Source organism: Schistocerca serialis, unplaced genomic scaffold, assembly GCF_023864345.2.
Source record: "Schistocerca serialis cubense isolate TAMUIC-IGC-003099 unplaced genomic scaffold, iqSchSeri2.2 HiC_scaffold_631, whole genome shotgun sequence".
NCBI classification, from domain to species: domain Eukaryota; kingdom Metazoa; phylum Arthropoda; class Insecta; order Orthoptera; family Acrididae; genus Schistocerca; species Schistocerca serialis.
In genome coordinates, this window is record NW_026048224.1 from 1 (window position 1) to 25,106 (window position 25,106).

Below are 25,106 nucleotides of genomic sequence, written 5' to 3' on the forward strand. Positions count from 1 at the left end.
AAAGATCAGCCTTGCGCCGAATTCACAAAAATCCCACTGCACATTCCAATTCTTTACGTGCAGTCGGCTGCTACTGGTGTTGCTAGTTGTGACTGCTGATGACAGATGCCGTAGCAATCAATTCATGGAGTGAGTTGTATGTTTTGCGATACTCTGTCTCTGACAAGCAAGCAGAGGTGACATAGGCGCGAATACGGGAAGCTTGCAGCCCCTCGCTGCCTGCAGACACCGAGCAGCCACACTAGGTGGGCGGCCTAAGCCGTAGGCGAAATGTGCTCACTCGCTTGGGCGCGACGTCAAGCTCTAAATAAGGGTGTCACTAGCGTGAGCGTTGCGTGAGCGTCGTGTAAAGTCGGAAAAGACGTCTGCATGGGTGAGTGCCATGTTTGGGGAGCGTTTCGTAGTTTGCGCAGTGCAATGGAGACGCGGAAACTTGTTGTGGCCCAGTCTTTTGCAGTTGGACGACAAGAGTGGTACACAGTAGTAAAGTGCGAGGCAGTGAGTTGGCATGAACAGTCGAGTGCACAATGGGGCTTCAGATGTGCTTGTTACCTCAGGTGCTGTGTGATTGTCGACATGGCTTGAAAACAGAGCAGCTTGTGACTGCCCCTTCAATTTAAGACGTTAAAAACGGACGGAATTTGCAGTCGTAATACCAGAGCATCGAAACTACTTGGAACTCTTGTGTATATGAACGCGTCCGCGCCTTTGTACTCTGTTCCCTTCAGCCCTGCAAACCAACCAACCATCGTGTCCGTGCACATAAGAGTAGTAAAGAATGGAGAACAGCGCAGCTTGGTTGTGCTTGGGGGCGTAGCTCAGTTGGTAGAGCGTTCGCTTTGCATGTGAAAGGTCCCGGGTTCAAGCCCCGGCGCCTCCATGTTTTGTGGTCAGTGCGTGGTAAGTGTTGGTCGCGGCGAGCCTAAAGGCACGCAAGATGTTGCAAAGCCAGCGTCACAGACTAGTATACTGACGTAAGGAGAGCAAGACGTAAATGTGAGGACCGGCTGTTGTCGAGGTGTCATCGAGTGCAAATCTGCCTTGGGTAAAACGGCCTAACCTCAGTGAAGTCTAGAGAGTGAACAACACTTTCGTCTACCTCAGAGCGTTGGCCGAACGCTATTTTCGACGTCGTGCGTGCCACTTTGATTCTGGCCAACTACGATTCGATACAGAATGCAGGAAACCTGAAAGACACCCTCACAGACACATTGAGAGTAGTGTTTGTCTGCGGAATAATTGGAGTGCAAGGGTCTGTGCAATTGATATGGCTGTATGTAGCGCAGTTGGTCAGCAGGGGGCGTAGCTCAGATGGTAGAGCGCTCGCTTAGCATGCGAGAGGTACTGGGATCGATACCCAGCGCCTCCAGAATTTTTAACACACCAACATGCGCACACTGCCATGCAAGTGGAATAATTCACAGCCAGAAAATGTGTCAAGGCAGATACGAGCGAACGATTAGCAGCCACAATTGGCAAGCGTGCTGTAATGCGCAGGAAGTACCCTCCTCCCACCACTACACTTAATTTAGAAACAGTACACGTGTTCCCATAGGATTCTCAAACCTATGTCGGAAAGATCAGCCTTGCGCCGAATTCACAAAAATCCCACTGCACATTCCAATTCTTTACGTGCAGTCGGCTGCTACTGGTGTTGCTAGTTGTGACTGCTGATGACAGATGCCGTAGCAATCAATTCATGGAGTGAGTTGTATGTTTTGCGATACTCTGTCTCTGACAAGCAAGCAGAGGTGACATAGGCGCGAATACGGGAAGCTTGCAGCCCCTCGCTGCCTGCAGACACCGAGCAGCCACACTAGGTGGGCGGCCTAAGCCGTAGGCGAAATGTGCTCACTCGCTTGGGCGCGACGTCAAGCTCTAAATAAGGGTGTCACTAGCGTGAGCGTTGCGTGAGCGTCGTGTAAAGTCGGAAAAGACGTCTGCATGGGTGAGTGCCATGTTTGGGGAGCGTTTCGTAGTTTGCGCAGTGCAATGGAGACGCGGAAACTTGTTGTGGCCCAGTCTTTTGCAGTTGGACGACAAGAGTGGTACACAGTAGTAAAGTGCGAGGCAGTGAGTTGGCATGAACAGTCGAGTGCACAATGGGGCTTCAGATGTGCTTGTTACCTCAGGTGCTGTGTGATTGTCGACATGGCTTGAAAACAGAGCAGCTTGTGACTGCCCCTTCAATTTAAGACGTTAAAAACGGACGGAATTTGCAGTCGTAATACCAGAGCATCGAAACTACTTGGAACTCTTGTGTATATGAACGCGTCCGCGCCTTTGTACTCTGTTCCCTTCAGCCCTGCAAACCAACCAACCATCGTGTCCGTGCACATAAGAGTAGTAAAGAATGGAGAACAGCGCAGCTTGGTTGTGCTTGGGGGCGTAGCTCAGTTGGTAGAGCGTTCGCTTTGCATGTGAAAGGTCCCGGGTTCAAGCCCCGGCGCCTCCATGTTTTGTGGTCAGTGCGTGGTAAGTGTTGGTCGCGGCGAGCCTAAAGGCACGCAAGATGTTGCAAAGCCAGCGTCACAGACTAGTATACTGACGTAAGGAGAGCAAGACGTAAATGTGAGGACCGGCTGTTGTCGAGGTGTCATCGAGTGCAAATCTGCCTTGGGTAAAACGGCCTAACCTCAGTGAAGTCTAGAGAGTGAACAACACTTTCGTCTACCTCAGAGCGTTGGCCGAACGCTATTTTCGACGTCGTGCGTGCCACTTTGATTTTGGCCAACTACGATTCGATACAGAATGCAGGAAACCTGAAAGACACCCTCACAGACACATTGAGAGTAGTGTTTGTCTGCGGAATAATTGGAGTGCAAGGGTCTGTGCAATTGATATGGCTGTATGTAGCGCAGTTGGTCAGCAGGGGCCGTAGCTCAGATGGTAGAGCGCTCGCTTAGCATGCGAGAGGTACTGGGATCGATACCCAGCGCCTCCAGAATTTTTAACACACCAACATGCGCACACTGCCATGCAAGTGGAATAATTCACAGCCAGAAAATGTGTCAAGGCAGATACGAGCGAACGATTAGCAGCCACAATTGGCAAGCGTGCTGTAATGCGCAGGAAGTACCCTCCTCCCACCACTACACTTAATTTAGAAACAGTACACGTGTTCCCATAGGATTCTCAAACCTATGTCGGAAAGATCAGCCTTGCGCCGAATTCACAAAAATCCCACTGCACATTCCAATTCTTTACGTGCAGTCGGCTGCTACTGGTGTTGCTAGTTGTGACTGCTGATGACAGATGCCGTAGCAATCAATTCATGGAGTGAGTTGTATGTTTTGCGATACTCTGTCTCTGACAAGCAAGCAGAGGTGACATAGGCGCGAATACGGGAAGCTTGCAGCCCCTCGCTGCCTGCAGACACCGAGCAGCCACACTAGGTGGGCGGCCTAAGCCGTAGGCGAAATGTGCTCACTCGCTTGGGCGCGACGTCAAGCTCTAAATAAGGGTGTCACTAGCGTGAGCGTTGCGTGAGCGTCGTGTAAAGTCGGAAAAGACGTCTGCATGGGTGAGTGCCATGTTTGGGGAGCGTTTCGTAGTTTGCGCAGTGCAATGGAGACGCGGAAACTTGTTGTGGCCCAGTCTTTTGCAGTTGGACGACAAGAGTGGTACACAGTAGTAAAGTGCGAGGCAGTGAGTTGGCATGAACAGTCGAGTGCACAATGGGGCTTCAGATGTGCTTGTTACCTCAGGTGCTGTGTGATTGTCGACATGGCTTGAAAACAGAGCAGCTTGTGACTGCCCCTTCAATTTAAGACGTTAAAAACGGACGGAATTTGCAGTCGTAATACCAGAGCATCGAAACTACTTGGAACTCTTGTGTATATGAACGCGTCCGCGCCTTTGTACTCTGTTCCCTTCAGCCCTGCAAACCAACCAACCATCGTGTCCGTGCACATAAGAGTAGTAAAGAATGGAGAACAGCGCAGCTTGGTTGTGCTTGGGGGCGTAGCTCAGTTGGTAGAGCGTTCGCTTTGCATGTGAAAGGTCCCGGGTTCAAGCCCCGGCGCCTCCATGTTTTGTGGTCAGTGCGTGGTAAGTGTTGGTCGCGGCGAGCCTAAAGGCACGCAAGATGTTGCAAAGCCAGCGTCACAGACTAGTATACTGACGTAAGGAGAGCAAGACGTAAATGTGAGGACCGGCTGTTGTCGAGGTGTCATCGAGTGCAAATCTGCCTTGGGTAAAACGGCCTAACCTCAGTGAAGTCTAGAGAGTGAACAACACTTTCGTCTACCTCAGAGCGTTGGCCGAACGCTATTTTCGACGTCGTGCGTGCCACTTTGATTCTGGCCAACTACGATTCGATACAGAATGCAGGAAACCTGAAAGACACCCTCACAGACACATTGAGAGTAGTGTTTGTCTGCGGAATAATTGGAGTGCAAGGGTCTGTGCAATTGATATGGCTGTATGTAGCGCAGTTGGTCAGCAGGGGGCGTAGCTCAGATGGTAGAGCGCTCGCTTAGCATGCGAGAGGTACTGGGATCGATACCCAGCGCCTCCAGAATTTTTAACACACCAACATGCGCACACTGCCATGCAAGTGGAATAATTCACAGCCAGAAAATGTGTCAAGGCAGATACGAGCGAACGATTAGCAGCCACAATTGGCAAGCGTGCTGTAATGCGCAGGAAGTACCCTCCTCCCACCACTACACTTAATTTAGAAACAGTACACGTGTTCCCATAGGATTCTCAAACCTATGTCGGAAAGATCAGCCTTGCGCCGAATTCACAAAAATCCCACTGCACATTCCAATTCTTTACGTGCAGTCGGCTGCTACTGGTGTTGCTAGTTGTGACTGCTGATGACAGATGCCGTAGCAATCAATTCATGGAGTGAGTTGTATGTTTTGCGATACTCTGTCTCTGACAAGCAAGCAGAGGTGACATAGGCGCGAATACGGGAAGCTTGCAGCCCCTCGCTGCCTGCAGACACCGAGCAGCCACACTAGGTGGGCGGCCTAAGCCGTAGGCGAAATGTGCTCACTCGCTTGGGCGCGACGTCAAGCTCTAAATAAGGGTGTCACTAGCGTGAGCGTTGCGTGAGCGTCGTGTAAAGTCGGAAAAGACGTCTGCATGGGTGAGTGCCATGTTTGGGGAGCGTTTCGTAGTTTGCGCAGTGCAATGGAGACGCGGAAACTTGTTGTGGCCCAGTCTTTTGCAGTTGGACGACAAGAGTGGTACACAGTAGTAAAGTGCGAGGCAGTGAGTTGGCATGAACAGTCGAGTGCACAATGGGGCTTCAGATGTGCTTGTTACCTCAGGTGCTGTGTGATTGTCGACATGGCTTGAAAACAGAGCAGCTTGTGACTGCCCCTTCAATTTAAGACGTTAAAAACGGACGGAATTTGCAGTCGTAATACCAGAGCATCGAAACTACTTGGAACTCTTGTGTATATGAACGCGTCCGCGCCTTTGTACTCTGTTCCCTTCAGCCCTGCAAACCAACCAACCATCGTGTCCGTGCACATAAGAGTAGTAAAGAATGGAGAACAGCGCAGCTTGGTTGTGCTTGGGGGCGTAGCTCAGTTGGTAGAGCGTTCGCTTTGCATGTGAAAGGTCCCGGGTTCAAGCCCCGGCGCCTCCATGTTTTGTGGTCAGTGCGTGGTAAGTGTTGGTCGCGGCGAGCCTAAAGGCACGCAAGATGTTGCAAAGCCAGCGTCACAGACTAGTATACTGACGTAAGGAGAGCAAGACGTAAATGTGAGGACCGGCTGTTGTCGAGGTGTCATCGAGTGCAAATCTGCCTTGGGTAAAACGGCCTAACCTCAGTGAAGTCTAGAGAGTGAACAACACTTTCGTCTACCTCAGAGCGTTGGCCGAACGCTATTTTCGACGTCGTGCGTGCCACTTTGATTTTGGCCAACTACGATTCGATACAGAATGCAGGAAACCTGAAAGACACCCTCACAGACACATTGAGAGTAGTGTTTGTCTGCGGAATAATTGGAGTGCAAGGGTCTGTGCAATTGATATGGCTGTATGTAGCGCAGTTGGTCAGCAGGGGCCGTAGCTCAGATGGTAGAGCGCTCGCTTAGCATGCGAGAGGTACTGGGATCGATACCCAGCGCCTCCAGAATTTTTAACACACCAACATGCGCACACTGCCATGCAAGTGGAATAATTCACAGCCAGAAAATGTGTCAAGGCAGATACGAGCGAACGATTAGCAGCCACAATTGGCAAGCGTGCTGTAATGCGCAGGAAGTACCCTCCTCCCACCACTACACTTAATTTAGAAACAGTACACGTGTTCCCATAGGATTCTCAAACCTATGTCGGAAAGATCAGCCTTGCGCCGAATTCACAAAAATCCCACTGCACATTCCAATTCTTTACGTGCAGTCGGCTGCTACTGGTGTTGCTAGTTGTGACTGCTGATGACAGATGCCGTAGCAATCAATTCATGGAGTGAGTTGTATGTTTTGCGATACTCTGTCTCTGACAAGCAAGCAGAGGTGACATAGGCGCGAATACGGGAAGCTTGCAGCCCCTCGCTGCCTGCAGACACCGAGCAGCCACACTAGGTGGGCGGCCTAAGCCGTAGGCGAAATGTGCTCACTCGCTTGGGCGCGACGTCAAGCTCTAAATAAGGGTGTCACTAGCGTGAGCGTTGCGTGAGCGTCGTGTAAAGTCGGAAAAGACGTCTGCATGGGTGAGTGCCATGTTTGGGGAGCGTTTCGTAGTTTGCGCAGTGCAATGGAGACGCGGAAACTTGTTGTGGCCCAGTCTTTTGCAGTTGGACGACAAGAGTGGTACACAGTAGTAAAGTGCGAGGCAGTGAGTTGGCATGAACAGTCGAGTGCACAATGGGGCTTCAGATGTGCTTGTTACCTCAGGTGCTGTGTGATTGTCGACATGGCTTGAAAACAGAGCAGCTTGTGACTGCCCCTTCAATTTAAGACGTTAAAAACGGACGGAATTTGCAGTCGTAATACCAGAGCATCGAAACTACTTGGAACTCTTGTGTATATGAACGCGTCCGCGCCTTTGTACTCTGTTCCCTTCAGCCCTGCAAACCAACCAACCATCGTGTCCGTGCACATAAGAGTAGTAAAGAATGGAGAACAGCGCAGCTTGGTTGTGCTTGGGGGCGTAGCTCAGTTGGTAGAGCGTTCGCTTTGCATGTGAAAGGTCCCGGGTTCAAGCCCCGGCGCCTCCATGTTTTGTGGTCAGTGCGTGGTAAGTGTTGGTCGCGGCGAGCCTAAAGGCACGCAAGATGTTGCAAAGCCAGCGTCACAGACTAGTATACTGACGTAAGGAGAGCAAGACGTAAATGTGAGGACCGGCTGTTGTCGAGGTGTCATCGAGTGCAAATCTGCCTTGGGTAAAACGGCCTAACCTCAGTGAAGTCTAGAGAGTGAACAACACTTTCGTCTACCTCAGAGCGTTGGCCGAACGCTATTTTCGACGTCGTGCGTGCCACTTTGATTCTGGCCAACTACGATTCGATACAGAATGCAGGAAACCTGAAAGACACCCTCACAGACACATTGAGAGTAGTGTTTGTCTGCGGAATAATTGGAGTGCAAGGGTCTGTGCAATTGATATGGCTGTATGTAGCGCAGTTGGTCAGCAGGGGGCGTAGCTCAGATGGTAGAGCGCTCGCTTAGCATGCGAGAGGTACTGGGATCGATACCCAGCGCCTCCAGAATTTTTAACACACCAACATGCGCACACTGCCATGCAAGTGGAATAATTCACAGCCAGAAAATGTGTCAAGGCAGATACGAGCGAACGATTAGCAGCCACAATTGGCAAGCGTGCTGTAATGCGCAGGAAGTACCCTCCTCCCACCACTACACTTAATTTAGAAACAGTACACGTGTTCCCATAGGATTCTCAAACCTATGTCGGAAAGATCAGCCTTGCGCCGAATTCACAAAAATCCCACTGCACATTCCAATTCTTTACGTGCAGTCGGCTGCTACTGGTGTTGCTAGTTGTGACTGCTGATGACAGATGCCGTAGCAATCAATTCATGGAGTGAGTTGTATGTTTTGCGATACTCTGTCTCTGACAAGCAAGCAGAGGTGACATAGGCGCGAATACGGGAAGCTTGCAGCCCCTCGCTGCCTGCAGACACCGAGCAGCCACACTAGGTGGGCGGCCTAAGCCGTAGGCGAAATGTGCTCACTCGCTTGGGCGCGACGTCAAGCTCTAAATAAGGGTGTCACTAGCGTGAGCGTTGCGTGAGCGTCGTGTAAAGTCGGAAAAGACGTCTGCATGGGTGAGTGCCATGTTTGGGGAGCGTTTCGTAGTTTGCGCAGTGCAATGGAGACGCGGAAACTTGTTGTGGCCCAGTCTTTTGCAGTTGGACGACAAGAGTGGTACACAGTAGTAAAGTGCGAGGCAGTGAGTTGGCATGAACAGTCGAGTGCACAATGGGGCTTCAGATGTGCTTGTTACCTCAGGTGCTGTGTGATTGTCGACATGGCTTGAAAACAGAGCAGCTTGTGACTGCCCCTTCAATTTAAGACGTTAAAAACGGACGGAATTTGCAGTCGTAATACCAGAGCATCGAAACTACTTGGAACTCTTGTGTATATGAACGCGTCCGCGCCTTTGTACTCTGTTCCCTTCAGCCCTGCAAACCAACCAACCATCGTGTCCGTGCACATAAGAGTAGTAAAGAATGGAGAACAGCGCAGCTTGGTTGTGCTTGGGGGCGTAGCTCAGTTGGTAGAGCGTTCGCTTTGCATGTGAAAGGTCCCGGGTTCAAGCCCCGGCGCCTCCATGTTTTGTGGTCAGTGCGTGGTAAGTGTTGGTCGCGGCGAGCCTAAAGGCACGCAAGATGTTGCAAAGCCAGCGTCACAGACTAGTATACTGACGTAAGGAGAGCAAGACGTAAATGTGAGGACCGGCTGTTGTCGAGGTGTCATCGAGTGCAAATCTGCCTTGGGTAAAACGGCCTAACCTCAGTGAAGTCTAGAGAGTGAACAACACTTTCGTCTACCTCAGAGCGTTGGCCGAACGCTATTTTCGACGTCGTGCGTGCCACTTTGATTCTGGCCAACTACGATTCGATACAGAATGCAGGAAACCTGAAAGACACCCTCACAGACACATTGAGAGTAGTGTTTGTCTGCGGAATAATTGGAGTGCAAGGGTCTGTGCAATTGATATGGCTGTATGTAGCGCAGTTGGTCAGCAGGGGGCGTAGCTCAGATGGTAGAGCGCTCGCTTAGCATGCGAGAGGTACTGGGATCGATACCCAGCGCCTCCAGAATTTTTAACACACCAACATGCGCACACTGCCATGCAAGTGGAATAATTCACAGCCAGAAAATGTGTCAAGGCAGATACGAGCGAACGATTAGCAGCCACAATTGGCAAGCGTGCTGTAATGCGCAGGAAGTACCCTCCTCCCACCACTACACTTAATTTAGAAACAGTACACGTGTTCCCATAGGATTCTCAAACCTATGTCGGAAAGATCAGCCTTGCGCCGAATTCACAAAAATCCCACTGCACATTCCAATTCTTTACGTGCAGTCGGCTGCTACTGGTGTTGCTAGTTGTGACTGCTGATGACAGATGCCGTAGCAATCAATTCATGGAGTGAGTTGTATGTTTTGCGATACTCTGTCTCTGACAAGCAAGCAGAGGTGACATAGGCGCGAATACGGGAAGCTTGCAGCCCCTCGCTGCCTGCAGACACCGAGCAGCCACACTAGGTGGGCGGCCTAAGCCGTAGGCGAAATGTGCTCACTCGCTTGGGCGCGACGTCAAGCTCTAAATAAGGGTGTCACTAGCGTGAGCGTTGCGTGAGCGTCGTGTAAAGTCGGAAAAGTCGTCTGCATGGGTGAGTGCCATGTTTGGGGAGCGTTTCGTAGTTTGCGCAGTGCAATGGAGACGCGGAAACTTGTTGTGGCCCAGTCTTTTGCAGTTGGACGACAAGAGTGGTACACAGTAGTAAAGTGCGAGGCAGTGAGTTGGCATGAACAGTCGAGTGCACAATGGGGCTTCAGATGTGCTTGTTACCTCAGGTGCTGTGTGATTGTCGACATGGCTTGAAAACAGAGCAGCTTGTGACTGCCCCTTCAATTTAAGACGTTAAAAACGGACGGAATTTGCAGTCGTAATACCAGAGCATCGAAACTACTTGGAACTCTTGTGTATATGAACGCGTCCGCGCCTTTGTACTCTGTTCCCTTCAGCCCTGCAAACCAACCAACCATCGCGTCCGTGCACATAAGAGTAGTAAAGAATGGAGAAGAGCGCAGCATGGTTGTGCTTGGCGGCGTAGCTCAGTTGGTAGAGCGTTCGCTTTGCATGTGAACGGTCCCGGGTTGAAGCCCCGGCGCCTCCATGTTTTGTGGTCAGTGCGTGGTAAGTGTTGGTCGCGGCGAGCCTAAAGGCACGCAAGATGTTGCAAAGCCAGCGTCACAGACTCGTATACTGACGTAAGGAGAGCAAGACGTAAATGTGAGGACCGGCTGTTGTCGAGGTGTCATCGAGTGCAAATCTGCCTTAGGTAAAACGGCCTAACCTCAGTGAAGTCTAGAGAGTGAACAACACTTTCGTCTACCTCAGAGCGTTGGCCGAACGCTATTTTCGACGTCGTGCGTGCCACTTTGATTTTGGCCAACTACGATTCGATACAGAATGCAGGAAACCTGAAAGACACCCTCACAGACACATTGAGAGTAGTGTTTGTCTGCGGAATAATTGGAGTGCAAGGGTCTGTGCAATTGATATGGCTGTATGTAGCGCAGTTGGTCAGCAGGGGCCGTAGCTCAGATGGTAGAGCGCTCGCTTAGCATGCGAGAGGTACTGGGATCGATACCCAGCGCCTCCAGAATTTTTAACACACCAACATGCGCACACTGCCATGCAAGTGGAATAATTCACAGCCAGAAAATGTGTCAAGGCAGATACGAGCGAACGATTAGCAGCCACAATTGGCAAGCGTGCTGTAATGCGCAGGAAGTACCCTCCTCCCACCACTACACTTAATTTAGAAACAGTACACGTGTTCCCATAGGATTCTCAAACCTATGTCGGAAAGATCAGCCTTGCGCCGAATTCACAAAAATCCCACTGCACATTCCAATTCTTTACGTGCAGTCGGCTGCTACTGGTGTTGCTAGTTGTGACTGCTGATGACAGATGCCGTAGCAATCAATTCATGGAGTGAGTTGTATGTTTTGCGATACTCTGTCTCTGACAAGCAAGCAGAGGTGACATAGGCGCGAATACGGGAAGCTTGCAGCCCCTCGCTGCCTGCAGACACCGAGCAGCCACACTAGGTGGGCGGCCTAAGCCGTAGGCGAAATGTGCTCACTCGCTTGGGCGCGACGTCAAGCTCTAAATAAGGGTGTCACTAGCGTGAGCGTTGCGTGAGCGTCGTGTAAAGTCGGAAAAGACGTCTGCATGGGTGAGTGCCATGTTTGGGGAGCGTTTCGTAGTTTGCGCAGTGCAATGGAGACGCGGAAACTTGTTGTGGCCCAGTCTTTTGCAGTTGGACGACAAGAGTGGTACACAGTAGTAAAGTGCGAGGCAGTGAGTTGGCATGAACAGTCGAGTGCACAATGGGGCTTCAGATGTGCTTGTTACCTCAGGTGCTGTGTGATTGTCGACATGGCTTGAAAACAGAGCAGCTTGTGACTGCCCCTTCAATTTAAGACGTTAAAAACGGACGGAATTTGCAGTCGTAATACCAGAGCATCGAAACTACTTGGAACTCTTGTGTATATGAACGCGTCCGCGCCTTTGTACTCTGTTCCCTTCAGCCCTGCAAACCAACCAACCATCGCGTCCGTGCACATAAGAGTAGTAAAGAATGGAGAAGAGCGCAGCATGGTTGTGCTTGGCGGCGTAGCTCAGTTGGTAGAGCGTTCGCTTTGCATGTGAACGGTCCCGGGTTGAAGCCCCGGCGCCTCCATGTTTTGTGGTCAGTGCGTGGTAAGTGTTGGTCGCGGCGAGCCTAAAGGCACGCAAGATGTTGCAAAGCCAGCGTCACAGACTCGTATACTGACGTAAGGAGAGCAAGACGTAAATGTGAGGACCGGCTGTTGTCGAGGTGTCATCGAGTGCAAATCTGCCTTAGGTAAAACGGCCTAACCTCAGTGAAGTCTAGAGAGTGAACAACACTTTCGTCTACCTCAGAGCGTTGGCCGAACGCTATTTTCGACGTCGTGCGTGCCACTTTGATTTTGGCCAACTACGATTCGATACAGAATGCAGGAAACCTGAAAGACACCCTCACAGACACATTGAGAGTAGTGTTTGTCTGCGGAATAATTGGAGTGCAAGGGTCTGTGCAATTGATATGGCTGTATGTAGCGCAGTTGGTCAGCAGGGGCCGTAGCTCAGATGGTAGAGCGCTCGCTTAGCATGCGAGAGGTACTGGGATCGATACCCAGCGCCTCCAGAATTTTTAACACACCAACATGCGCACACTGCCATGCAAGTGGAATAATTCACAGCCAGAAAATGTGTCAAGGCAGATACGAGCGAACGATTAGCAGCCACAATTGGCAAGCGTGCTGTAATGCGCAGGAAGTACCCTCCTCCCACCACTACACTTAATTTAGAAACAGTACACGTGTTCCCATAGGATTCTCAAACCTATGTCGGAAAGATCAGCCTTGCGCCGAATTCACAAAAATCCCACTGCACATTCCAATTCTTTACGTGCAGTCGGCTGCTACTGGTGTTGCTAGTTGTGACTGCTGATGACAGATGCCGTAGCAATCAATTCATGGAGTGAGTTGTATGTTTTGCGATACTCTGTCTCTGACAAGCAAGCAGAGGTGACATAGGCGCGAATACGGGAAGCTTGCAGCCCCTCGCTGCCTGCAGACACCGAGCAGCCACACTAGGTGGGCGGCCTAAGCCGTAGGCGAAATGTGCTCACTCGCTTGGGCGCGACGTCAAGCTCTAAATAAGGGTGTCACTAGCGTGAGCGTTGCGTGAGCGTCGTGTAAAGTCGGAAAAGACGTCTGCATGGGTGAGTGCCATGTTTGGGGAGCGTTTCGTAGTTTGCGCAGTGCAATGGAGACGCGGAAACTTGTTGTGGCCCAGTCTTTTGCAGTTGGACGACAAGAGTGGTACACAGTAGTAAAGTGCGAGGCAGTGAGTTGGCATGAACAGTCGAGTGCACAATGGGGCTTCAGATGTGCTTGTTACCTCAGGTGCTGTGTGATTGTCGACATGGCTTGAAAACAGAGCAGCTTGTGACTGCCCCTTCAATTTAAGACGTTAAAAACGGACGGAATTTGCAGTCGTAATACCAGAGCATCGAAACTACTTGGAACTCTTGTGTATATGAACGCGTCCGCGCCTTTGTACTCTGTTCCCTTCAGCCCTGCAAACCAACCAACCATCGTGTCCGTGCACATAAGAGTAGTAAAGAATGGAGAACAGCGCAGCTTGGTTGTGCTTGGGGGCGTAGCTCAGTTGGTAGAGCGTTCGCTTTGCATGTGAAAGGTCCCGGGTTCAAGCCCCGGCGCCTCCATGTTTTGTGGTCAGTGCGTGGTAAGTGTTGGTCGCGGCGAGCCTAAAGGCACGCAAGATGTTGCAAAGCCAGCGTCACTGACTAGTATACTGACGTAAGGAGAGCAAGACGTAAATGTGAGGACCGGCTGTTGTCGAGGTGTCATCGAGTGCAAATCTGCCTTGGGTAAAACGGCCTAACCTCAGTGAAGTCTAGAGAGTGAACAACACTTTCGTCTACCTCAGAGCGTTGGCCGAACGCTATTTTCGACGTCGTGCGTGCCACTTTGATTCTGGCCAACTACGATTCGATACAGAATGCAGGAAACCTGAAAGACACCCTCACAGACACATTGAGAGTAGTGTTTGTCTGCGGAATAATTGGAGTGCAAGGGTCTGTGCAATTGATATGGCTGTATGTAGCGCAGTTGGTCAGCAGGGGGCGTAGCTCAGATGGTAGAGCGCTCGCTTAGCATGCGAGAGGTACTGGGATCGATACCCAGCGCCTCCAGAATTTTTAACACACCAACATGCGCACACTGCCATGCAAGTGGAATAATTCACAGCCAGAAAATGTGTCAAGGCAGATACGAGCGAACGATTAGCAGCCACAATTGGCAAGCGTGCTGTAATGCGCAGGAAGTACCCTCCTCCCACCACTACACTTAATTTAGAAACAGTACACGTGTTCCCATAGGATTCTCAAACCTATGTCGGAAAGATCAGCCTTGCGCCGAATTCACAAAAATCCCACTGCACATTCCAATTCTTTACGTGCAGTCGGCTGCTACTGGTGTTGCTAGTTGTGACTGCTGATGACAGATGCCGTAGCAATCAATTCATGGAGTGAGTTGTATGTTTTGCGATACTCTGTCTCTGACAAGCAAGCAGAGGTGACATAGGCGCGAATACGGGAAGCTTGCAGCCCCTCGCTGCCTGCAGACACCGAGCAGCCACACTAGGTGGGCGGCCTAAGCCGTAGGCGAAATGTGCTCACTCGCTTGGGCGCGACGTCAAGCTCTAAATAAGGGTGTCACTAGCGTGAGCGTTGCGTGAGCGTCGTGTAAAGTCGGAAAAGTCGTCTGCATGGGTGAGTGCCATGTTTGGGGAGCGTTTCGTAGTTTGCGCAGTGCAATGGAGACGCGGAAACTTGTTGTGGCCCAGTCTTTTGCAGTTGGACGACAAGAGTGGTACACAGTAGTAAAGTGCGAGGCAGTGAGTTGGCATGAACAGTCGAGTGCACAATGGGGCTTCAGATGTGCTTGTTACCTCAGGTGCTGTGTGATTGTCGACATGGCTTGAAAACAGAGCAGCTTGTGACTGCCCCTTCAATTTAAGACGTTAAAAACGGACGGAATTTGCAGTCGTAATACCAGAGCATCGAAACTACTTGGAACTCTTGTGTATATGAACGCGTCCGCGCCTTTGTACTCTGTTCCCTTCAGCCCTGCAAACCAACCAACCATCGCGTCCGTGCACATAAGAGTAGTAAAGAATGGAGAAGAGCGCAGCATGGTTGTGCTTGGCGGCGTAGCTCAGTTGGTAGAGCGTTCGCTTTGCATGTGAACGGTCCCGGGTTGAAGCCCCGGCGCCTCCATGTTTTGTGGTCAGTGCGTGGTAAGTGTTGGTCGCGGCGAGCCTAAAGGCACGCAAGATGTTGCAAAGCCAGCGTCACAGACTCGTATACTGACGTAAGGAGAGCAAGACGTAAATGTGAGGACCGGCTGTTGTCGAGGTGTCATCGAGTGCAAATCTGCCTTAGGTAAAACGGCCTAACCTCAGTGAAGTCTAGAGAGTGAACAACACTTTCGTCTACCTCAGAGCGTTGGCCGAACGCTATTTTCGACGTCGTGCGTGCCACTTTGATTTTGGCCAACTACGATTCGATACAGAATGCAGGAAACCTGAAAGACACCCTCACAGACACATTGAGAGTAGTGTTTGTCTGCGGAATAATTGGAGTGCAAGGGTCTGTGCAATTGATATGGCTGTATGTAGCGCAGTTGGTCAGCAGGGGCCGTAGCTCAGATGGTAGAGCGCTCGCTTAGCATGCGAGAGGTACTGGGATCGATACCCAGCGCCTCCAGAATTTTTAACACACCAACATGCGCACACTGCCATGCAAGTGGAATAATTCACAGCCAGAAAATGTGTCAAGGCAGATACGAGCGAACGATTAGCAGCCACAATTGGCAAGCGTGCTGTAATGCGCAGGAAGTACCCTCCTCCCACCACTACACTTCATTTAGAAACAGTACACGTGTTCCCATAGGATTCTCAAACCTATGTCGGAAAGATCAGCCTTGCGCCGAATTCACAAAAATCCCACTGCACATTCCAATTCTTTACGTGCAGTCGGCTGCTACTGGTGTTGCTAGTTGTGACTGCTGATGACAGATGCCGTAGCAATCAATTCATGGAGTGAGTTGTATGTTTTGCGATACTCTGTCTCTGACAAGCAAGCAGAGGTGACATAGGCGCGAATACGGGAAGCTTGCAGCCCCTCGCTGCCTGCAGACACCGAGCAGCCACACTAGGTGGGCGGCCTAAGCCGTAGGCGAAATGTGCTCACTCGCTTGGGCGCGACGTCAAGCTCTAAATAAGGGTGTCACTAGCGTGAGCGTTGCGTGAGCGTCGTGTAAAGTCGGAAAAGACGTCTGCATGGGTGAGTGCCATGTTTGGGGAGCGTTTCGTAGTTTGCGCAGTGCAATGGAGACGCGGAAACTTGTTGTGGCCCAGTCTTTTGCAGTTGGACGACAAGAGTGGTACACAGTAGTAAAGTGCGAGGCAGTGAGTTGGCATGAACAGTCGAGTGCACAATGGGGCTTCAGATGTGCTTGTTACCTCAGGTGCTGTGTGATTGTCGACATGGCTTGAAAACAGAGCAGCTTGTGACTGCCCCTTCAATTTAAGACGTTAAAAACGGACGGAATTTGCAGTCGTAATACCAGAGCATCGAAACTACTTGGAACTCTTGTGTATATGAACGCGTCCGCGCCTTTGTACTCTGTTCCCTTCAGCCCTGCAAACCAACCAACCATCGCGTCCGTGCACATAAGAGTAGTAAAGAATGGAGAAGAGCGCAGCATGGTTGTGCTTGGCGGCGTAGCTCAGTTGGTAGAGCGTTCGCTTTGCATGTGAACGGTCCCGGGTTGAAGCCCCGGCGCCTCCATGTTTTGTGGTCAGTGCGTGGTAAGTGTTGGTCGCGGCGAGCCTAAAGGCACGCAAGATGTTGCAAAGCCAGCGTCACAGACTCGTATACTGACGTAAGGAGAGCAAGACGTAAATGTGAGGACCGGCTGTTGTCGAGGTGTCATCGAGTGCAAATCTGCCTTAGGTAAAACGGCCTAACCTCAGTGAAGTCTAGAGAGTGAACAACACTTTCGTCTACCTCAGAGCGTTGGCCGAACGCTATTTTCGACGTCGTGCGTGCCACTTTGATTTTGGCCAACTACGATTCGATACAGAATGCAGGAAACCTGAAAGACACCCTCACAGACACATTGAGAGTAGTGTTTGTCTGCGGAATAATTGGAGTGCAAGGGTCTGTGCAATTGATATGGCTGTATGTAGCGCAGTTGGTCAGCAGGGGCCGTAGCTCAGATGGTAGAGCGCTCGCTTAGCATGCGAGAGGTACTGGGATCGATACCCAGCGCCTCCAGAATTTTTAACACACCAACATGCGCACACTGCCATGCAAGTGGAATAATTCACAGCCAGAAAATGTGTCAAGGCAGATACGAGCGAACGATTAGCAGCCACAATTGGCAAGCGTGCTGTAATGCGCAGGAAGTACCCTCCTCCCACCACTACACTTAATTTAGAAACAGTACACGTGTTCCCATAGGATTCTCAAACCTATGTCGGAAAGATCAGCCTTGCGCCGAATTCACAAAAATCCCACTGCACATTCCAATTCTTTACGTGCAGTCGGCTGCTACTGGTGTTGCTAGTTGTGACTGCTGATGACAGATGCCGTAGCAATCAATTCATGGAGTGAGTTGTATGTTTTGCGATACTCTGTCTCTGACAAGCAAGCAGAGGTGACATAGGCGCGAATACGGGAAGCTTGCAGCCCCTCGCTGCCTGCAGACACCGAGCAGCCACACTAGGTGGGCGGCCTAAGCCGTAGGCGAAATGTGCTCACTCGCTTGGGCGCGACGTCAAGCTCTAAATAAGGGTGTCACTAGCGTGAGCGTTGCGTGAGCGTCGTGTAAAGTCGGAAAAGACGTCTGCATGGGTGAGTGCCATGTTTGGGGAGCGTTTCGTAGTTTGCGCAGTGCAATGGAGACGCGGAAACTTGTTGTGGCCCAGTCTTTTGCAGTTGGACGACAAGAGTGGTACACAGTAGTAAAGTGCGAGGCAGTGAGTTGGCATGAACAGTCGAGTGCACAATGGGGCTTCAGATGTGCTTGTTACCTCAGGTGCTGTGTGATTGTCGACATGGCTTGAAAACAGAGCAGCTTGTGACTGCCCCTTCAATTTAAGACGTTAAAAACGGACGGAATTTGCAGTCGTAATACCAGAGCATCGAAACTACTTGGAACTCTTGTGTATATGAACGCGTCCGCGCCTTTGTACTCTGTTCCCTTCAGCCCTGCAAACCAACCAACCATCGCGTCCGTGCACATAAGAGTAGTAAAGAATGGAGAAGAGCGCAGCATGGTTGTGCTTGGCGGCGTAGCTCAGTTGGTAGAGCGTTCGCTTTGCATGTGAACGGTCCCGGGTTGAAGCCCCGGCGCCTCCATGTTTTGTGGTCAGTGCGTGGTAAGTGTTGGTCGCGGCGAGCCTAAAGGCACGCAAGATGTTGCAAAGCCAGCGTCACAGACTCGTATACTGACGTAAGGAGAGCAAGACGTAAATGTGAGGACCGGCTGTTGTCGAGGTGTCATCGAGTGCAAATCTGCCTTAGGTAAAACGGCCTAACCTCAGTGAAGTCTAGAGAGTGAACAACACTTTCGTCTACCTCAGAGCGTTGGCCGAACGCTATTTTCGACGTCGTGCGTGCCACTTTGATTTTGGCCAACTACGATTCGATACAGAATGCAGGAAACCTGAAAGACACCCTCACAGACACATTGAGAGTAGTGTTTGTCTGCGGAATAATTGGAGTGCAAGGGTCTGTGCAATTGATATGGCTGTATGTAGCGCAGTTGGTCAGCAGGGGCCGTAGCTCAGATGGTAGAGCGCTCGCTTAGCATGCGAGAGGTACTGGGATCGATACCCAGCGCCTCCAGAATTTTTAACACACCAACATGCGCACACTGCCATGCAAGTGGAATAATTCACAGCCAGAAAATGTGTCAAGGCAGATACGAGCGAACGATTAGCAGCCACAATTGGCAAGCGTGCTGTAATGCGCAGGAAGTACCCTCCTCCCACCACTACACTTAATTTAGAAACAGTACACGTGTTCCCATAGGATTCTCAAACCTATGTCGGAAAGATCAGCCTTGCGCCGAATTCACAAAAATCCCACTGCACATTCCAATTCTTTACGTGCAGTCGGCTGCTACTGGTGTTGCTAGTTGTGACTGCTGATGACAGATGCCGTAGCAATCAATTCATGGAGTGAGTTGTATGTTTTGCGATACTCTGTCTCTGACAAGCAAGCAGAGGTGACATAGGCGCGAATACGGGAAGCTTGCAGCCCCTCGCTGCCTGCAGACACCGAGCAGCCACACTAGGTGGGCGGCCTAAGCCGTAGGCGAAATGTGCTCACTCGCTTGGGCGCGACGTCAAGCTCTAAATAAGGGTGTCACTAGCGTGAGCATTGCGTGAGCGTCGTGTAAAGTCGGAAAAGACGTCTGCATGGGTGAGTGCCATGTTTGGGGAGCGTTTCGTAGTTTGCGCAGTGCAATGGAGACGCGGAAACTTGTTGTGGCCCAGTCTTTTGCAGTTGGACGACAAGAGTGGTACACAGTAGTAAAGTGCGAGGCAGTGAGTTGGCATGAACAGTCGAGTGCACAATGGGGCTTCAGATGTGCTTGTTACCTCAGGTGCTGTGTGATTGTCGACATGGCTTGAAAACAGAGCAGCTTGTGACTGCCCCTTCAATTTAAGACGTTAAAAACGGACGGAATTTGCAGTCGTAATACCAGAGCATCGAAACTACTTGGAACTCTTGTGTATATGAACGCGTCCGCGCCTTTGTACTCTGTTCCCTTCAGCCCTGCAAACCAACCAACCATCGCGTCCGTGCACATAAGAGTAGTAAAGAATGGAGAAGAGCGCAGCATGGTTGTGCTTGGCGGCGTAGCTCAGTTGGTAGAGCGTTCGCTTTGCATGTGAACGGTCCCGGGTTGAAGCCCCGGCGCCTCCATGTTTTGTGGTCAGTGCGTGGTAAGTGTTGGTCGCGGCGAGCCTAAAGGCACGCAAGATGTTGCAAAGCCAGCGTCACAGACTCGTATACTGACGTAAGGAGAGCAAGACGTAAATGTGAGGACCGGCTGTTGTCGAGGTGTCATCGAGTGCAAATCTGCCTTAGGTAAAACGGCCTAACCTCAGTGAAGTCTAGAGAGTGAACAACACTTTCGTCTACCTCAGAGCGTTGGCCGAACGCTATTTTCGACGTCGTGCGTGCCACTTTGATTTTGGCCAACTACGATTCGATACAGAATGCAGGAAACCTGAAAGACACCCTCACAGACACATTGAGAGTAGTGTTTGTCTGCGGAATAATTGGAGTGCAAGGGTCTGTGCAATTGATATGGCTGTATGTAGCGCAGTTGGTCAGCAGGGGCCGTAGCTCAGATGGTAGAGCGCTCGCTTAGCATGCGAGAGGTACTGGGATCGATACCCAGCGCCTCCAGAATTTTTAACACACCAACATGCGCACACTGCCATGCAAGTGGAATAATTCACAGCCAGAAAATGTGTCAAGGCAGATACGAGCGAACGATTAGCAGCCACAATTGGCAAGCGTGCTGTAATGCGCAGGAAGTACCCTCCTCCCACCACTACACTTCATTTAGAAACAGTACACGTGTTCCCATAGGATTCTCAAACCTATGTCGGAAAGATCAGCCTTGCGCCGAATTCACAAAAATCCCACTGCACATTCCAATTCTTTACGTGCAGTCGGCTGCTACTGGTGTTGCTAGTTGTGACTGCTGATGACAGATGCCGTAGCAATCAATTCATGGAGTGAGTTGTATGTTTTGCGATACTCTGTCTCTGACAAGCAAGCAGAGGTGACATAGGCGCGAATACGGGAAGCTTGCAGCCCCTCGCTGCCTGCAGACACCGAGCAGCCACACTAGGTGGGCGGCCTAAGCCGTAGGCGAAATGTGCTCACTCGCTTGGGCGCGACGTCAAGCTCTAAATAAGGGTGTCACTAGCGTGAGCGTTGCGTGAGCGTCGTGTAAAGTCGGAAAAGACGTCTGCATGGGTGAGTGCCATGTTTGGGGAGCGTTTCGTAGTTTGCGCAGTGCAATGGAGACGCGGAAACTTGTTGTGGCCCAGTCTTTTGCAGTTGGACGACAAGAGTGGTACACAGTAGTAAAGTGCGAGGCAGTGAGTTGGCATGAACAGTCGAGTGCACAATGGGGCTTCAGATGTGCTTGTTACCTCAGGTGCTGTGTGATTGTCGACATGGCTTGAAAACAGAGCAGCTTGTGACTGCCCCTTCAATTTAAGACGTTAAAAACGGACGGAATTTGCAGTCGTAATACCAGAGCATCGAAACTACTTGGAACTCTTGTGTATATGAACGCGTCCGCGCCTTTGTACTCTGTTCCCTTCAGCCCTGCAAACCAACCAACCATCGCGTCCGTGCACATAAGAGTAGTAAAGAATGGAGAAGAGCGCAGCATGGTTGTGCTTGGCGGCGTAGCTCAGTTGGTAGAGCGTTCGCTTTGCATGTGAACGGTCCCGGGTTGAAGCCCCGGCGCCTCCATGTTTTGTGGTCAGTGCGTGGTAAGTGTTGGTCGCGGCGAGCCTAAAGGCACGCAAGATGTTGCAAAGCCAGCGTCACAGACTCGTATACTGACGTAAGGAGAGCAAGACGTAAATGTGAGGACCGGCTGTTGTCGAGGTGTCATCGAGTGCAAATCTGCCTTAGGTAAAACGGCCTAACCTCAGTGAAGTCTAGAGAGTGAACAACACTTTCGTCTACCTCAGAGCGTTGGCCGAACGCTATTTTCGACGTCGTGCGTGCCACTTTGATTTTGGCCAACTACGATTCGATACAGAATGCAGGAAACCTGAAAGACACCCTCACAGACACATTGAGAGTAGTGTTTGTCTGCGGAATAATTGGAGTGCAAGGGTCTGTGCAATTGATATGGCTGTATGTAGCGCAGTTGGTCAGCAGGGGCCGTAGCTCAGATGGTAGAGCGCTCGCTTAGCATGCGAGAGGTACTGGGATCGATACCCAGCGCCTCCAGAATTTTTAACACACCAACATGCGCACACTGCCATGCAAGTGGAATAATTCACAGCCAGAAAATGTGTCAAGGCAGATACGAGCGAACGATTAGCAGCCACAATTGGCAAGCGTGCTGTAATGCGCAGGAAGTACCCTCCTCCCACCACTACACTTAATTTAGAAACAGTACACGTGTTCCCATAGGATTCTCAAACCTATGTCGGAAAGATCAGCCTTGCGCCGAATTCACAAAAATCCCACTGCACATTCCAATTCTTTACGTGCAGTCGGCTGCTACTGGTGTTGCTAGTTGTGACTGCTGATGACAGATGCCGTAGCAATCAATTCATGGAGTGAGTTGTATGTTTTGCGATACTCTGTCTCTGACAAGCAAGCAGAGGTGACATAGGCGCGAATACGGGAAGCTTGCAGCCCCTCGCTGCCTGCAGACACCGAGCAGCCACACTAGGTGGGCGGCCTAAGCCGTAGGCGAAATGTGCTCACTCGCTTGGGCGCGACGTCAAGCTCTAAATAAGGGTGTCACTAGCGTGAGCGTTGCGTGAGCGTCGTGTAAAGTCGGAAAAGACGTCTGCATGGGTGAGTGCCATGTTTGGGGAGCGTTTCGTAGTTTGCGCAGTGCAATGGAGACGCGGAAACTTGTTGTGGCCCAGTCTTTTGCAGTTGGACGACAAGAGTGGTACACAGTAGTAAAGTGCGAGGCAGTGAGTTGGCATGAACAGTCGAGTGCACAATGGGGCTTCAGATGTGCTTGTTACCTCAGGTGCTGTGTGATTGTCGACATGGCTTGAAAACAGAGCAGCTTGTGACTGCCCCTTCAATTTAAGACGTTAAAAACGGACGGAATTTGCAGTCGTAATACCAGAGCATCGAAACTACTTGGAACTCTTGTGTATATGAACGCGTCCGCGCCTTTGTACTCTGTTCCCTTCAGCCCTGCAAACCAACCAACCATCGCGTCCGTGCACATAAGAGTAGTAAAGAATGGAGAAGAGCGCAGCATGGTTGTGCTTGGCGGCGTAGCTCAGTTGGTAGAGCGTTCGCTTTGCATGTGAACGGTCCCGGGTTGAAGCCCCGGCGCCTCCATGTTTTGTGGTCAGTGCGTGGTAAGTGTTGGTCGCGGCGAGCCTAAAGGCACGCAAGATGTTGCAAAGCCAGCGTCACAGACTCGTATACTGACGTAAGGAGAGCAAGACGTAAATGTGAGGACCGGCTGTTGTCGAGGTGTCATCGAGTGCAAATCTGCCTTAGGTAAAACGGCCTAACCTCAGTGAAGTCTAGAGAGTGAACAACACTTTCGTCTACCTCAGAGCGTTGGCCGAACGCTATTTTCGACGTCGTGCGTGCCACTTTGATTTTGGCCAACTACGATTCGATACAGAATGCAGGAAACCTGAAAGACACCCTCACAGACACATTGAGAGTAGTGTTTGTCTGCGGAATAATTGGAGTGCAAGGGTCTGTGCAATTGATATGGCTGTATGTAGCGCAGTTGGTCAGCAGGGGCCGTAGCTCAGATGGTAGAGCGCTCGCTTAGCATGCGAGAGGTACTGGGATCGATACCCAGCGCCTCCAGAATTTTTAACACACCAACATGCGCACACTGCCATGCAAGTGGAATAATTCACAGCCAGAAAATGTGTCAAGGCAGATACGAGCGAACGATTAGCAGCCACAATTGGCAAGCGTGCTGTAATGCGCAGGAAGTACCCTCCTCCCACCACTACACTTAATTTAGAAACAGTACACGTGTTCCCATAGGATTCTCAAACCTATGTCGGAAAGATCAGCCTTGCGCCGAATTCACAAAAATCCCACTGCACATTCCAATTCTTTACGTGCAGTCGGCTGCTACTGGTGTTGCTAGTTGTGACTGCTGATGACAGATGCCGTAGCAATCAATTCATGGAGTGAGTTGTATGTTTTGCGATACTCTGTCTCTGACAAGCAAGCAGAGGTGACATAGGCGCGAATACGGGAAGCTTGCAGCCCCTCGCTGCCTGCAGACACCGAGCAGCCACACTAGGTGGGCGGCCTAAGCCGTAGGCGAAATGTGCTCACTCGCTTGGGCGCGACGTCAAGCTCTAAATAAGGGTGTCACTAGCGTGAGCATTGCGTGAGCGTCGTGTAAAGTCGGAAAAGACGTCTGCATGGGTGAGTGCCATGTTTGGGGAGCGTTTCGTAGTTTGCGCAGTGCAATGGAGACGCGGAAACTTGTTGTGGCCCAGTCTTTTGCAGTTGGACGACAAGAGTGGTACACAGTAGTAAAGTGCGAGGCAGTGAGTTGGCATGAACAGTCGAGTGCACAATGGGGCTTCAGATGTGCTTGTTACCTCAGGTGCTGTGTGATTGTCGACATGGCTTGAAAACAGAGCAGCTTGTGACTGCCCCTTCAATTTAAGACGTTAAAAACGGACGGAATTTGCAGTCGTAATACCAGAGCATCGAAACTACTTGGAACTCTTGTGTATATGAACGCGTCCGCGCCTTTGTACTCTGTTCCCTTCAGCCCTGCAAACCAACCAACCATCGCGTCCGTGCACATAAGAGTAGTAAAGAATGGAGAAGAGCGCAGCATGGTTGTGCTTGGCGGCGTAGCTCAGTTGGTAGAGCGTTCGCTTTGCATGTGAACGGTCCCGGGTTGAAGCCCCGGCGCCTCCATGTTTTGTGGTCAGTGCGTGGTAAGTGTTGGTCGCGGCGAGCCTAAAGGCACGCAAGATGTTGCAAAGCCAGCGTCACAGACTCGTATACTGACGTAAGGAGAGCAAGACGTAAATGTGAGGACCGGCTGTTGTCGAGGTGTCATCGAGTGCAAATCTGCCTTAGGTAAAACGGCCTAACCTCAGTGAAGTCTAGAGAGTGAACAACACTTTCGTCTACCTCAGAGCGTTGGCCGAACGCTATTTTCGACGTCGTGCGTGCCACTTTGATTTTGGCCAACTACGATTCGATACAGAATGCAGGAAACCTGAAAGACACCCTCACAGACACATTGAGAGTAGTGTTTGTCTGCGGAATAATTGGAGTGCAAGGGTCTGTGCAATTGATATGGCTGTATGTAGCGCAGTTGGTCAGCAGGGGCCGTAGCTCAGATGGTAGAGCGCTCGCTTAGCATGCGAGAGGTACTGGGATCGATACCCAGCGCCTCCAGAATTTTTAACACACCAACATGCGCACACTGCCATGCAAGTGGAATAATTCACAGCCAGAAAATGTGTCAAGGCAGATACGAGCGAACGATTAGCAGCCACAATTGGCAAGC

At 51.0% G+C, this 25,106-nt stretch overlaps 32 non-coding genes across 32 annotated transcripts; all 32 read left to right on the top strand.

The window, feature by feature from the left end:
* The first annotated feature begins 807 nt into the window (after positions 1 to 807).
* On the top strand, positions 808 to 880 carry Trnaa-ugc (transfer RNA alanine (anticodon UGC)). The gene has a single exon. It is a non-coding gene; the product is annotated as a tRNA-Ala (tRNA).
* Positions 881 to 1,296: 416 nt separating this feature from the next.
* On the top strand, positions 1,297 to 1,369 carry Trnaa-agc (transfer RNA alanine (anticodon AGC)). Its single transcript has one exon. It is a non-coding gene; the product is annotated as a tRNA-Ala (tRNA).
* A 1,013-nt stretch (positions 1,370 to 2,382) lies between these two features.
* On the top strand, positions 2,383 to 2,455 carry Trnaa-ugc (transfer RNA alanine (anticodon UGC)). Its single transcript has one exon. It is a non-coding gene; the product is annotated as a tRNA-Ala (tRNA).
* A 416-nt stretch (positions 2,456 to 2,871) lies between these two features.
* Trnaa-agc (transfer RNA alanine (anticodon AGC)) lies at positions 2,872 to 2,944 on the top strand. Its single transcript has one exon. It is a non-coding gene; the product is annotated as a tRNA-Ala (tRNA).
* A 1,013-nt stretch (positions 2,945 to 3,957) lies between these two features.
* On the top strand, positions 3,958 to 4,030 carry Trnaa-ugc (transfer RNA alanine (anticodon UGC)). The gene has a single exon. It is a non-coding gene; the product is annotated as a tRNA-Ala (tRNA).
* A 416-nt stretch (positions 4,031 to 4,446) lies between these two features.
* Positions 4,447 to 4,519, top strand: Trnaa-agc (transfer RNA alanine (anticodon AGC)). Its single transcript has one exon. It is a non-coding gene; the product is annotated as a tRNA-Ala (tRNA).
* A 1,013-nt stretch (positions 4,520 to 5,532) lies between these two features.
* On the top strand, positions 5,533 to 5,605 carry Trnaa-ugc (transfer RNA alanine (anticodon UGC)). The gene has a single exon. It is a non-coding gene; the product is annotated as a tRNA-Ala (tRNA).
* Positions 5,606 to 6,021: 416 nt separating this feature from the next.
* Positions 6,022 to 6,094, top strand: Trnaa-agc (transfer RNA alanine (anticodon AGC)). Its single transcript has one exon. It is a non-coding gene; the product is annotated as a tRNA-Ala (tRNA).
* A 1,013-nt stretch (positions 6,095 to 7,107) lies between these two features.
* Trnaa-ugc (transfer RNA alanine (anticodon UGC)) lies at positions 7,108 to 7,180 on the top strand. The gene has a single exon. It is a non-coding gene; the product is annotated as a tRNA-Ala (tRNA).
* A 416-nt stretch (positions 7,181 to 7,596) lies between these two features.
* Trnaa-agc (transfer RNA alanine (anticodon AGC)) lies at positions 7,597 to 7,669 on the top strand. Its single transcript has one exon. It is a non-coding gene; the product is annotated as a tRNA-Ala (tRNA).
* A 1,013-nt stretch (positions 7,670 to 8,682) lies between these two features.
* On the top strand, positions 8,683 to 8,755 carry Trnaa-ugc (transfer RNA alanine (anticodon UGC)). Its single transcript has one exon. It is a non-coding gene; the product is annotated as a tRNA-Ala (tRNA).
* A 416-nt stretch (positions 8,756 to 9,171) lies between these two features.
* Positions 9,172 to 9,244, top strand: Trnaa-agc (transfer RNA alanine (anticodon AGC)). The gene has a single exon. It is a non-coding gene; the product is annotated as a tRNA-Ala (tRNA).
* Positions 9,245 to 10,257: 1,013 nt separating this feature from the next.
* Trnaa-ugc (transfer RNA alanine (anticodon UGC)) lies at positions 10,258 to 10,330 on the top strand. Its single transcript has one exon. It is a non-coding gene; the product is annotated as a tRNA-Ala (tRNA).
* Positions 10,331 to 10,746: 416 nt separating this feature from the next.
* On the top strand, positions 10,747 to 10,819 carry Trnaa-agc (transfer RNA alanine (anticodon AGC)). Its single transcript has one exon. It is a non-coding gene; the product is annotated as a tRNA-Ala (tRNA).
* Positions 10,820 to 11,832: 1,013 nt separating this feature from the next.
* On the top strand, positions 11,833 to 11,905 carry Trnaa-ugc (transfer RNA alanine (anticodon UGC)). Its single transcript has one exon. It is a non-coding gene; the product is annotated as a tRNA-Ala (tRNA).
* Positions 11,906 to 12,321: 416 nt separating this feature from the next.
* Trnaa-agc (transfer RNA alanine (anticodon AGC)) lies at positions 12,322 to 12,394 on the top strand. Its single transcript has one exon. It is a non-coding gene; the product is annotated as a tRNA-Ala (tRNA).
* A 1,013-nt stretch (positions 12,395 to 13,407) lies between these two features.
* On the top strand, positions 13,408 to 13,480 carry Trnaa-ugc (transfer RNA alanine (anticodon UGC)). The gene has a single exon. It is a non-coding gene; the product is annotated as a tRNA-Ala (tRNA).
* A 416-nt stretch (positions 13,481 to 13,896) lies between these two features.
* On the top strand, positions 13,897 to 13,969 carry Trnaa-agc (transfer RNA alanine (anticodon AGC)). Its single transcript has one exon. It is a non-coding gene; the product is annotated as a tRNA-Ala (tRNA).
* Positions 13,970 to 14,982: 1,013 nt separating this feature from the next.
* Trnaa-ugc (transfer RNA alanine (anticodon UGC)) lies at positions 14,983 to 15,055 on the top strand. The gene has a single exon. It is a non-coding gene; the product is annotated as a tRNA-Ala (tRNA).
* A 416-nt stretch (positions 15,056 to 15,471) lies between these two features.
* On the top strand, positions 15,472 to 15,544 carry Trnaa-agc (transfer RNA alanine (anticodon AGC)). The gene has a single exon. It is a non-coding gene; the product is annotated as a tRNA-Ala (tRNA).
* A 1,013-nt stretch (positions 15,545 to 16,557) lies between these two features.
* Trnaa-ugc (transfer RNA alanine (anticodon UGC)) lies at positions 16,558 to 16,630 on the top strand. Its single transcript has one exon. It is a non-coding gene; the product is annotated as a tRNA-Ala (tRNA).
* Positions 16,631 to 17,046: 416 nt separating this feature from the next.
* On the top strand, positions 17,047 to 17,119 carry Trnaa-agc (transfer RNA alanine (anticodon AGC)). The gene has a single exon. It is a non-coding gene; the product is annotated as a tRNA-Ala (tRNA).
* Positions 17,120 to 18,132: 1,013 nt separating this feature from the next.
* Trnaa-ugc (transfer RNA alanine (anticodon UGC)) lies at positions 18,133 to 18,205 on the top strand. The gene has a single exon. It is a non-coding gene; the product is annotated as a tRNA-Ala (tRNA).
* A 416-nt stretch (positions 18,206 to 18,621) lies between these two features.
* Positions 18,622 to 18,694, top strand: Trnaa-agc (transfer RNA alanine (anticodon AGC)). The gene has a single exon. It is a non-coding gene; the product is annotated as a tRNA-Ala (tRNA).
* A 1,013-nt stretch (positions 18,695 to 19,707) lies between these two features.
* On the top strand, positions 19,708 to 19,780 carry Trnaa-ugc (transfer RNA alanine (anticodon UGC)). Its single transcript has one exon. It is a non-coding gene; the product is annotated as a tRNA-Ala (tRNA).
* A 416-nt stretch (positions 19,781 to 20,196) lies between these two features.
* On the top strand, positions 20,197 to 20,269 carry Trnaa-agc (transfer RNA alanine (anticodon AGC)). Its single transcript has one exon. It is a non-coding gene; the product is annotated as a tRNA-Ala (tRNA).
* Positions 20,270 to 21,282: 1,013 nt separating this feature from the next.
* Positions 21,283 to 21,355, top strand: Trnaa-ugc (transfer RNA alanine (anticodon UGC)). Its single transcript has one exon. It is a non-coding gene; the product is annotated as a tRNA-Ala (tRNA).
* A 416-nt stretch (positions 21,356 to 21,771) lies between these two features.
* On the top strand, positions 21,772 to 21,844 carry Trnaa-agc (transfer RNA alanine (anticodon AGC)). The gene has a single exon. It is a non-coding gene; the product is annotated as a tRNA-Ala (tRNA).
* Positions 21,845 to 22,857: 1,013 nt separating this feature from the next.
* Trnaa-ugc (transfer RNA alanine (anticodon UGC)) lies at positions 22,858 to 22,930 on the top strand. Its single transcript has one exon. It is a non-coding gene; the product is annotated as a tRNA-Ala (tRNA).
* Positions 22,931 to 23,346: 416 nt separating this feature from the next.
* Positions 23,347 to 23,419, top strand: Trnaa-agc (transfer RNA alanine (anticodon AGC)). The gene has a single exon. It is a non-coding gene; the product is annotated as a tRNA-Ala (tRNA).
* A 1,013-nt stretch (positions 23,420 to 24,432) lies between these two features.
* On the top strand, positions 24,433 to 24,505 carry Trnaa-ugc (transfer RNA alanine (anticodon UGC)). Its single transcript has one exon. It is a non-coding gene; the product is annotated as a tRNA-Ala (tRNA).
* A 416-nt stretch (positions 24,506 to 24,921) lies between these two features.
* Trnaa-agc (transfer RNA alanine (anticodon AGC)) lies at positions 24,922 to 24,994 on the top strand. The gene has a single exon. It is a non-coding gene; the product is annotated as a tRNA-Ala (tRNA).
* Positions 24,995 to 25,106: the final 112 nt, after the last annotated feature.